Here is a 12,568-nt window from a genome sequence, read left to right on the forward strand (position 1 = left end):
AATCTCTTACCTTCAACCCTACAGAGGACCTACAAACTGAATTGAAAGGGATCCTCACAGAAGCTAAGGAGAATGGCTACATTTCAGACAATGAGTTCAAATTTATTTTCAATGGCAGTCCACGTATGGCTTCTTTTTATCTTCTTCCAAAAGTCCACAAGAATCTTGAAACCCCCCCCAGGTAGACCAGTCATTAGTGGTAATGAAAGTCTGACAGAACCCATCTCCAAGTACATTGATTACTTTATTAAGCCTTTTCTGCCTTCACTCACAGCCTATCTTCAAGATACCACAGATGTGTTGAACAAAATTAAGGAATTGAACAATATGGGTATAGCTTCCTTTTTAGTCACCATGGATGTGGAGTCTTTATACACCACCATTGATCATGATCAAGGATTGGCAGCTATGCACCCGTCCTGAGACTGAGATGCCTCCCACAGAATTCATTGTCTCACTGACTGAATGGACTCTTAATAATAACATCTTTGTCTTTCAGGACCGTATTTTTAAACAAGTCAAAGGCTGTGCCATGGGAGCTTGCTACAGCCCTTCCTACGCTGGTTTGTACTTAGGTAAATGGGAAAATGACTTCATTTTGGATCCTTCTAAAAACCAGTTATTTGACCGGATTATATTGGGGGGACGCTATATTGATGATGTTTGCCTATTCTGGTCTGGCTCAGAAGAGGAATTTATTTCCTTCCACCAATACCTTAACAGCATTAACCCTAACATCAAACTATCTATGGAGTACATCAAGGATAATATTCATTTTTTGGACCTTGACATCAGTAAAAATGACAAAGGTTGTTTGCACACATCAATCTTTAGGAGGCCTACAGACGGGAATACCATTCTGAGGGCAGACAGCTTTCACCCCAAAAGGCTAAAAGAGAACATTCCATATGGCCAATTCCAAAGAGTCCGCAGAATTTGCGATCAGGAAATAGACTACAATGTCAAATCTGCTGAATTGGAGAATCGCTTCTTGAATCAGGGTTACAGCGTTCAGGTATAAGTGCTGGACGACTTGACAGAGAGAACTTGTTGCAAAGGGGAGCGCCTCGTGATGCATCAGAGAGTGTACTTTGTTACAAAATACAGCATGTCGTGAATAATTATCACTCCTGAGTGGCGCAGTGGTCTAAGGCACTGCATCGCAGTGCTAACTGTGCCACTAGAGATCCTGGTTCGAATCCAGGCTCTGTCGCCGCCGGCCGCGACCGGGAGACTCATGGGCGGCGCACAATTGGCCCAGCGCCGTCCAGGGTAGGGGAGGGGAGGGAATGGCAGGCAGGGATGTAGCTCAGTTGATAGAGCATGGCGTTTGCAACGCCAGGGTTGTGGGTTCGATTCCCACGGGGGGCCAGTATAAAAAAAATATGTATTCACAAACTGTAAGTCGCTCTGGATAAGAGCGTCTGCTAAATGACTAAAATGTAAATGTACTATACACTACACTATACTTGGAGCTCTCCTTTTATACAGACACAAATGCATAGTCATGCTTATACAACCTACACAGTTACTCCATTATATGTACATGATTAACATCCTTCGGTGTCACATGTTGTTTACTCACGAGGGCTACGTGTGTTTCTCTAAATGGGGCCTCTGTCACTTATCTCATTATATTGGTGGCGTGACTCAAAAAATTATATACAGACGTACAGTGAGGGGAAAAAGTATTTGATCCCCTGCTGATTTTGTACGTTTGCCCACTGACATAGAAATGATCAGTCTATAATTTTAATGGTAGGTTTATTTGAACATTGAGAGACAGAATAACAACAAAAGAATCCAGAAAAACGTATGTCAAAAATGTTATGAATTGATTTGCATTTTAATGAGGGAAATAAGTATTTGACCCCTCTGCAAAACATGACTTAGTACTTGGTGGCAAAACCCTTGTTGGCAATCACAGAGGTCAGACATTTCTTGTAGTTGGCCACCAGGTTTGCACACATCTCAGGAGAGATTTTGTCCCACTCCTCTTTGCAGATCTTCTCAAAGTCATTAAGGTTTCAAGGCTGATGTTTGGCAACTCAAACCTTCAGCTCCCTCCACAGATGTTCTATGGAATTAAGGTCTGGAGACTGGCTAGGCCACTCCAGGACCTTAATGTGCTTCTTCTTGAGCCACTCCTTTGTTGCCTTGGCCGTGTGTTTTGGGTCATTGTCATGCTGGAATACCCATCCACGACCCATTTTCAATGCCCTGGCTGAGGGAAGGTTCTCACCCAAGATTTGACGGTACATGGCCCCGTCCATCGTCCCTTTGATGCGGTGAAGTTGTCCTGTCCCCTTAGCAGAAAAACACCCCCAAAGCATAATGTTTCCACCTCCATATTTTACGGTGGGGATGGTGTTCTTGGGGTCATAGGCAGCATTCCTCCTCCTCCAAACACGGCGAGTTGAGTTGATGCCAAAGAGCTCCATTTTGGTCTCATCTGACCACAACACTTTCACCCAGTTCTCAGCTGAATCATTCAGATGTTCACTGGCAAACTTCAGATGGGCATGTATATGTGCTTTCTTGAGCAGGGGGACCTTGCGGGCGCTGCAGGATTTCAGTCCTTCACGGCGTAGTGTGTTAACAATTGTTTTCTTGGTGACTGTGGTTCCAGCTGCCTTGAGATCATTGACAAGATCCTCCTGTGTAGTTCTGGGCTGATTCTTCACTGTTCTCATGATCATTGCAACTCCACGAGGTGAGATCTTGCATGGAGCCCCAGGCTGAGGGAGATTGACAGTTCTTTTGTGTTTCTTCCATTTGCGAATAATCGCACCAACTGTTGTCACCTTCTCACCAAGCTGCTTGGCAATGGTCTTGTAGCCCATTCCAGCCTTGTGTAGGTCTACAATCTTGTCCCTGACATCCTTGGAGAGCTCTTTGGTCTTGGCCAAGGTGGAGAGATTGGAATCTGATTGATTGATTGCTTCTGTGGACAGGTGTCTTTTATACAGGTAACAAGCTGAGATTAGGAGCACTCCCTTTAAGAGTGTGCTCCTAATCTCAGCTCGTTACCTGTATAAAAGACACCTGAGAGCCAGAAATCTTTCTGATTGAGAGGGGGTCAAATACTTATTTCCTTCATTAAAATGCAAATCAATTTATAACATTTTTGACATGCGTTTTTCTTGATTTTTTTGTTGTTATTATGTCTCTCACTGTTCAAATAAACTTACCATTAAAATTATAGACTGATCATTTCTTTGTCAGTGGGCAAACGTACAAAATCAGCAGGGGATCAAATAATTTTTCCCCTCACTGTACGTTAAAGAACAATCACACTCTGTATTGACTATATTCACTATCCAGGCATGCATCTGGAGTACAAAGTATCAATCATGTTCATTCTGTTTTACCCTTATCATTTCATAACACATTATAAAACATATCAATGAATACTTAAACATGGTTTACACATGTCATGTCCATAATCCATTCTCAACCACATACATTTAAGCCTGTCCCAACAGCCATCCTCCCTGGACCTTGAGCCACTATGGTTTTTCCTTGTGACTATGTGCATGTGACTATGTGTGTCAGGTCATAAGCACAAACAAGTGACAACACTAGTTCCATTGTTACTCCCATCTCCACACAGCTACAACGAGAAGTTCTATCTCCATCACATGTCATTGCCATACACAGACCAACTGCAGGGAGCTAGAGGGAACCATCTATTATCAGAAGCACAGCATTTGCACTAAAGAAATGTCTCTGCTCTGTTTTAACCCTTTAATTGGTTCTTAATCCATAAGCATATAAGGCATATAGGCGTTTCATTCTACAACATGCATAATTAATATAGTTGGTTTTTATGTTATCTGCCCTTAAGTGAGACAGAGTAGTTAACCAAAAATTCCCCACAAGCACTGAAGCAGAGAACATTAAAATAATAATTAAACATAATTGGGGAATCATCCAAAGTGATACAGTCATAAGCTTTAAGAGATGTCCTACCCTAAATGATAAATTAGTCCACAGCTATCTTCCTGGTGACTCCCAAAAAACTTAGCTAGACCACAAACCCAAGAGCTCTTTTAAATGCAAATAAAATAAAATAAAATTTTATTGGTCACATGCGCCGAATACAACAGGTGCAGACATTACAGTGAAATGCTTACTTACAGCCCTTAACCAACAGTGCATTTATTTTTAACAAAAAAGAAGAAGTAAAATAAAGTAACAGTAGGGAGGCTATATATACAGGGGGGTACCGTTGCAGAGTCAATGTGCGGGGGCACCGGCTAGTTGAGGTAGTTGAGGTAATATGTACATGTGGGTAGAGTTAAAGTGACTATGCATAAATAATTAACAGAGTAGCAGCAGCGTAAAAAGGATGGGGTGGGGGGCAGTGCAAATAGTCTGGGTAGCCATGATTAGCTGTTCAGGAGTCTTATGGCTTGGGGGTAGAAGCTGTTGAGAAGTATTTTGGACCTAGACTTGGCACTCCGGTACCGCTTGCCGTGCGGTAGCAGAGAGAACAGTCTATGACTAGGGTGGCTGGAGTCTTTGACAATTTTGAGGGCCTTCCTCTGACACCGCCTGGTATAGAGGTCCTGGATGGCAGGAAGCTTGGCCCCAGTGATGTACTGGGCCATACGCACCACCCTCTGTAGTGCCTTGCGGTCGGAGGCCAAGCAGTTGCCATACCAGGCGGTGATGCAACCAGTCAGGATGCTCTCGATGGTGCAGCTGTAGAATTTTTTGAGGATCTGAGGACCCATGCCAAATCTTTTCAGTCTCCTGAGGGGGAATATGCTTTGTCGTGCCCTCTTCACGACTGTCTTGGTGTGTTTGGACCATGATAGTTCGTTGGTGATGTGGACACCAAGGAACTTGAAGCTCTCAACCTGTTCCACTACAGCCCCGTCGATGAGAATGGGGGCGTGCTCAGTGCAACCAGTGCAACCATTGCAGCAATATTGCACAGAAAACGTTTTTTTGTTGACACAGCTTCTAAAATGGAGTATCAAGTCAAGCATTTCATTAACTGCAAAACCACTCATGTCATCTACAGATTGGAACGTCCACAGTGCAAGGTGTTCTACATTGGACGGACAAAGAGACGCCTTCAAGACCGCTTAGCGGAACACAAGTACGCCATACGGGTAGGCAATGAAGACTACCCCATGGCAAGGCACTACAAGTCCTTACACAATGGCAACCCTGCCTCCCTACAAGCTATGGGTGTTGATCATGTTCCGGCCTCAATTAGAAAAGGGGGCCGTCTTAAACAGCTAAATCAGTACCCTGGTTTAAATTAAGATATGGATTTCTCACCTTTCCTGTAGGGTCGTGAGAGGTCCCTTTGCTGGTATCTAGTGGATTTCTTGCTCTTTTTGCTCTGTTGCCCTCAGCTATGTTTGGACTGTTTTGGTCCATGTTTGCTGTGTTCTAGTGTACTATAGAATGGATGGCTCTCCTGTTCTTAACACTTTGCCCAGTCATGTTCAAGGTTAGAACTACCTTTCTGGGGGTTCTGATGTTTCTATTTTTGATAACATATCTACAGTATTTCACTTTTTTTGTGTTTTTTTTTGTTGGTATTTTACCCCCTTTTTCTCTCTCCAATTTCGTGGTATCCAATTGGTAGTTACAGTCTTGTCCCATTGCTGCAACTCCCGTAAGGACACGGGAGAGGTGAAGGTCGAGAGTCGTGCGTCCTCCGAAACACAACCCAACCTAGCCGCACTGCTTCTTGACACAGTGCCCGCTTAACCCGGAAGCCAGTCGCACCAATGTGCCGGAGGAAACACTGTACACCTGGCGACCGAGTCAGCGTGCACTGCGCCCGGCCCGCCACAGGAGTCGCTAGTGCGCGATGGGACAAGAACATCCCTGCCAGCCAAACCCTCCCCTACCCTGGACGCCGCCCCATGGGTCTCCCGGTCGCGGCCGGCTGCGACAGAGCCTGGAATCGAACCAGGATCTCTAGTGACCACTGCGCCACTCGGGAGGCCCAGTATATCACTTTTTAATGGGTATAGTATTGCTTACTAGGTGTTGTCCAATACATTCTGTAACCACTCCCTCTTCTAATCAGGGTTGATTGGAAAAATCTGTTCAAAAGAGGACATTGTATTATCATATTTTTGTACTCCCTGACGAAGGCCATGCAGCCAAAACGCGTCGGAGTTGAACATGCCATACAAATAAAGGCATTTTAATTAATTATATGCAGAGTGCCTTGGTCCTCCTTTCTTTTTGAAGGAAATAATAATATGCCATTTAGCAGACGCTTTTATCCAAAGCGACTTACGGTCATGTGTGCATACATTTTTACGTATGGGTGGTCCCAGGGATCAAACCCACTACCCTGGCGTTACAAGAGCCATGCTCTACCAATTGAGCTACAGATCTACTGTTGCCCCGGTCAACTGTAAGTGTTGTTATTGTGAAGTGGAAACGTCTAGGAGCAACAACGGCTCAACCGCGAAGTGGTAGGCCACACAAGCTCACAGAACGGGACCGCCGAGGGCTGAAGCGCGAAGCGAGTAAAAATCGTCTGTCCTCAGTTGCAACACCCACTACCGAGTTCCAACCTGCCTCTGGAAGCAACGTCAGCACAAGAACTGTTCGCCGGGAGTTTCATGAAATGGGTTTCCATGGCCGAGCAGCCGCACACAAGCCTAAGATCACCATGTGCAATGCCAAGCGTTGGCTGGAGTTGGCTGCTATTTCAACCTCTAAATGCCCGGTTATGAAAAGCCAAGTGACATTTACTGCTGATGTACTGACCTGTTGCAACCTCTACAACCACTGTGATTATTATTTTACCCTGCTGGTCATCTATGAATGTTTGAACATCTTGGAGAAAATCCTGGCCTTAATGGCCATGTACTGTTATAATCTCCACCCGGCATAGCCAGAAGTGGACTGGCCACCCCTCAGAGCCTGGTTCCTCTCTAGGTTTCTTCCTAGGTTTCTGCCTTTCTAGGGAGTTTTTCCTAGCCACCGTGCTTCTACATCTGCATTGCTTACTGTTTGGGGTTTTAGGCTGGGTTTCTGTATAGCACTTTGTGACATCTGCTGATGTAAAAAGGGCTTTATAAATCAAATTTGATTGATTGATTGATTGAGTGGTGAATCACGCTTTACCATCTGGCAGTCCGACAGATTAATCTGTGTTTGGCGGATGCCAGAAGAACGCCACCTGCCCCAATGCATAGTGCCAACTGTAGAGTTTGGTGGAGGAGGAATAATGGTCAGGGGCAGTTTTTCATGGTTCAAGCTAAGCCCCTTAGTTCCAGTGAAGGGAAATCTTAACGCTACAGCATACAATGACATTCTAGACAATTCTGTGCTTCCAACTTTGAGGCAACAGTTTGGACAAGGCCCTTTCCTGTTTCAGCATGACAATGCCCCCATGCACAAAGCGAGGTCCATACAGGAATGGTTTGTCGAGATCGGTGTGGAAGAACTTGACTGGCCTGCACAGAGCCCTGACCTCAATCAACTCCATCGAACACCTTTGGGATTAATTGGAATTCCGACAGCGAGCCAGGCCTAATCGCCCAACATCAGTGCCCAACCTCACTAATGCTCTTGTGGCTGAATGGAAGCAAATCCCCGCAGCAATGTTCCAACATCTAGTGGAAAGCCTTTCCAGAAGAGTGGAGGCTGTTATAGCAGCAAAGGGGGGACCAACTCCATATTAATGCCCATGATTTTGGAATGAGATGTTTGACGAGCAGGTGTCCACATACTTTTGGTCATGTAGTGTATGTTTCAAATGGTCTTCCAGAAGGGCTTTTTAAAAAAAAAAATTTAATTTCACTTTTATTTAACCAGGTAGGCCAGTTGAGAACAAGTTCTCATTTACAACTGCGACCTGGCCAAGATAAAGCAAAGCAGTGCGATAAAAACAACAACAACACAGTTACACATGGGATAAACAAAACATACAGTCAATAACACAATAGAACATCTATATACAGTGTGTGCAAATGTAGTAAGTTATGTAGGTAAGGCAATAAATAGGCCATAGTGCAAAATAATTACAATTTCGTATTAACACTGGAGTGATAGATGTGCAGAAGATGATGTGCAAAAAGAGATACTTGGGTGCAAATGAACAAAATAAATAACAATATGGGGATGAGGTAGTTGGGTGGGCTAATTACAGATGGGCTGTGTACAGGTGCAGTGATCGGTAAGCTGCTCTGACAACTGATGCTTAAAGTTAGTGAGGGAGATAAGAGTCTCCAGCTTCAGAGATTTTTGCAGTTCGTTCCTGTCATTAGCAGCAGAGAACTGGAAGGAATGGCGGCCAAAGGAGGTGTTGGCTTTGGGGATGACCAGTGAGATATACCTGCTGGAGTGCATACTACGGGTGGGTGTTGCTATGGTAACCAATGAGCTAAGATAAGGCGGGGATTTGCCTAGCAGTGATTTATAGATGACCTGGAGCCAGTGAGTTTGGCGCGAATATGTAGTGAGGGCCAGCCAACGAGAGCGTACAGGTCACAATGGTGGGTAGTATATGGGGCTTTGGTGACAAAACGGATGGCACTGTGATAGACTACATCCAATTTGCTGAGTAGAGTGTTGGAGGCTATTTTGTAAATGACATCGCCGAAGTCAAGGATCGGTAAGATAGTTAGTTTTACGAGGGCATGTTTGGCAGCATGAGTGAAGGAGGCTTTGTTGCGAAACAGGAAGCCAATTCTAGATTTAACTTTGGATTGGAAATGCTTAATGTGAGTCTGGAAAGAGAGTTTACGGTCTAACCAGACACCTAGGTATTTGTAGTTGTCCACATATTCTAAGTCAGACCCGCTGAGAGTAGTGATTCTAGTCGGGCGGACGGGTGCAAGCAGCGTTCGATTGAAGAGCATGCATTTAGTTTTACTAGCGTTTAAGAGCAGTTGGAGGCTACGGAAGGAGTGTTGTATGGCATTGAAGCTCATTTTGAGGTTTGTTAACACAGTGTCCAATGAAGGGCCAGATGTATACAAAATGGTGTCGTCTGCGTAGAGGTGGATCTGAGAGTCACCAGCAGCAAGAGCGACATCATTGATATACAGAGAGAATAGATTCGGCCCGAGAATTTAACCCTTTGGCACCCCCATAGAGACTGCCAGGGGTCCAGACAACAGACCCTCCGATTTGACACATTGAACTCTATCTGAGAAGTAGTTGGTGAACCAGGCGAGGCAGTCATTTGAGAAACCATGAGAGGGTACCCACCTTACGAGACTGCTGGCAGCAGTCTTGGTCAGCTAACAATTTTGTAGAAACAAGGAAAACCAACATAGCAAAGAACATCAATCAGTAAAGGCTTTTTTATTGAATAAACGTAACATATATCGAGTACAAAGAAATAATTTCTTTCTGCCTCTCCAAACAGTACAAAAATAGGAGACTGATCTTTTTGAATGACTCACACTTCAAACCACACATTTAGTTAAAAAAAGGTAAATACATTTTTTTGAAAGCACAATGGAAGTACACTATTATTGGAGAAAGTATTTTTCACGAAAGATAAATCATATATATATATTTTAAAAAATAAGTTGCAAATCTAACAACATACAAAAAAGACTATTGATTAATCATGTTCTAAAATGCTTGATAAAATAATAAATCTCAAGCAAGCCTTATACAGTGCCTTCAGAAAGTATTCACACCCCTTGACTTTTTCCACATTTTGTCACTAACCTACACACAATACCCCATAATGTCAATGTGGTATCATGTTTTTACAAATTAATTAAAATTGAAAAGCTCAAATTTCTTGAGTCATTAAGTACTCAATCCCTTTGTTATGGCAAGCCTAAATAAGTTCAGGACTAAAAATGTGCTTACAAGTCACATAATAAGTTACATACATCTTTGTACCCCACATATACAATTATCTGTAAGGTCCCTCAGTCGAGCAGTGAATTTCAAACACAGATTCAACCACAAAGACCAGGGAGGTTTTCGCAAAGAAGGGTACCTATTGGTAGATGAAAAAAACAACAACAAAAAAACAGACATTAAATATCCCTACACTTTGGATGGTGTATCAATACACCCAGTCATTACAAAGATACAGGCATTCTTCCTAACTCAGTTGCTGGAGAGGAAGGAAAACTGAGGATGGATCAACAACATTGTAGTTACTCCACAATACTAACCTAATTGACAGCGTGAAAAGAAGGAAGCCTGTACAGAATAAAAATATTCCAAAACATGCATCCTGTTTGCAACAAGGCACTAAAGTAATCCTGCAAGAAATGTGGCAAAGCAATACATTTTTGTCCTGAATACAAAGTGTTATGTTTGGGGCAAATCCAATACAACACATTACTGAGTACCACTCTCCATATTTTCAAGCATAGTGGTGGCTGCATAATGTTATGCGTATGCTTGTAATCATTAAGGACTGGGGAGTTTTTCAGGATAAAAAAGAAACGGAATGGAGCTAAGCACAGGCAAAATCCTAGAGGAAAATCTGGTTCAGTCTGCTTTCCACCTATCAGGAGGACAATAACCTAAAACACAAGGCCAAATCTACACTGTAGTTACTTGACAAGAAAAAACCAAATGTTCCTGAGTGGCCGAGTTACGGTTTTGACTTAAATCTACTTGAAAATATATGGCAAGACCTGAAAATGGTTGTCTTGCAATGATCAACAACCAATTTGACAAAGCTTGAAGAATTTTGAAAAGAATTAGAAAATGTTGCACAATCCAGGTGTGGAAAGCTCTTAGAGACTTACCCAGATAGACTCACAGCTGTAATTGCTGCCAAAGGTGCTTCTACAAAGTATTGATTCAAGGGTGTGAATACTTATTGCAAATTACATATTTAATTTTCAATACATTTGCAAAAAATTCTAAAAACATGTTTTCACTTTGTCATTATGGGGTATTGTGTGTAGATGGGTAAGAAAACAAATCGATTGAATCCATTTTGAATTCAGGCTGTAACACAACAATATGTGGAATAAGTCAAGGAGTATGAATACTTTCTGAAGGCACTGTATATATTGTGCTACTATTTCAGATTTAGTTGTAAGTAAGCAGAAGATCTGAGTATATAAAACAAAATATTTTAAAGGTGTAGTCATAAAAAGCCTTAAAAATCATAGAAAAAACATTTAGAATATTCAAAATCATAAGCATGACATTCAGCAAACTTAAAAGGATACAGTAGTATTAATAAAGCATGTAAACGACTTACTGTGGGGAAAACAATTATTTAGTCAGCCACCAATTGTGCAAGTTCTCCCACTTAAAAAGATGAGCGAGGCCTGTCATTTTCATCATAGGTACATGTCAACTATGACAGACAAAATGAGAGAAAAAAATCCAGAAAATCACATTGTAGGATTTTTAATGAATTTATTTGCAAATTATGGTGGAAAATAAGTATTTGGTCACCTACAAACAAGCAAGATTTCTGGCTCTCACAGACCTGTAACTTATTTTTTTAGAGGCTCCTCTGTCCTCCACTCGTTATCAGTATAAAAGACACCTGTCCACAACCTCAAACAGTCACACTCCAAACTCCACTATGGCCAAGACCAAAGAGCTGTCAAAGGACACCAGAAACAAAATTGTAGACCTGCACCAGGCTGGGAAGACTGAATCTGCAATAGGTAAGCAGCTTGGTTTGAAGAAATCAACTGTGGGAGCAATTATTAGGAAATGGAAGACATACAAGACCACTGATAATCTCCCTCGATCTGGGGCTCCACGCAAGATCTCACCCCGTGGGGTCAAAATGATCACAAGAACGGTGAGCAAAAATCCCAGTGAATGACCTGCAGAGAGCTGGGACCAAAGTAACAAAGCCTACCATCAGTAACACACTACGCCGCCAGGGACTCAAATCCTGCAGTGCCAGACGTGTGCCCCTGCTTAAGCCAGTACATGTCCAGGCCCGTCTGAAGTTTGCTATAGTGCATTTGGATGATCCAGAAGAGGATTGGGAGAATGTCATATGGTCAGATGAAACCAAAATATAACTTTTTGGTAAAAACTCAACTCGTCGTGTTTGGAGGACAAAGAATGCTGAGTTGCATCCAAAGAACACCATACCTACTGTGAAGCATGGGGGTGGAAACATCATGCTTTGGGGCTGTTTTTCTGCAAAGGGACCAGGACGACTGATCCGTGTAAAGGAAAGAATGAATGAGGCCATGTATCGTGAGATTTTGAGTGAAAACCTCCTTCCATCAGCAAGGGCATTGAAGATTAAACGTGGCTGGGTCTTTCAGCATGACAATGATCCCAAACACACCGCCCGGGCAACGAAGGAGTGGCTTCGTAAGAAGCATTTCAAGGTCCTGGAGTGGCCTAGCCAGTCTCCAGATCTCAACCCCATAGAAAATCTTTGGAGGGAGTTGAAAGTCCGTGTTGCCCAGCGACAGCCCCAAAACATCACTGCTCTAGAGGAGATCTGCATGGAGGAATGGGCCAAAATACCAGCAACAGTGTGTGAAAACCTTGTGAAGACTTACAGAAAACGTTTGACCTGTGTCATTGCCAACAAAGGGTATATAACAAAGTATTGAGAAACTTTTGTTATTGACCAAATACTTATTTTCCACCATAATTTGCA

Source organism: Coregonus lavaretus (genome assembly GCF_964263955.1).
Source record: "Coregonus lavaretus genome assembly, chromosome: 22".
Taxonomy (NCBI): Eukaryota; Metazoa; Chordata; class Actinopteri; order Salmoniformes; family Salmonidae; genus Coregonus; species Coregonus lavaretus.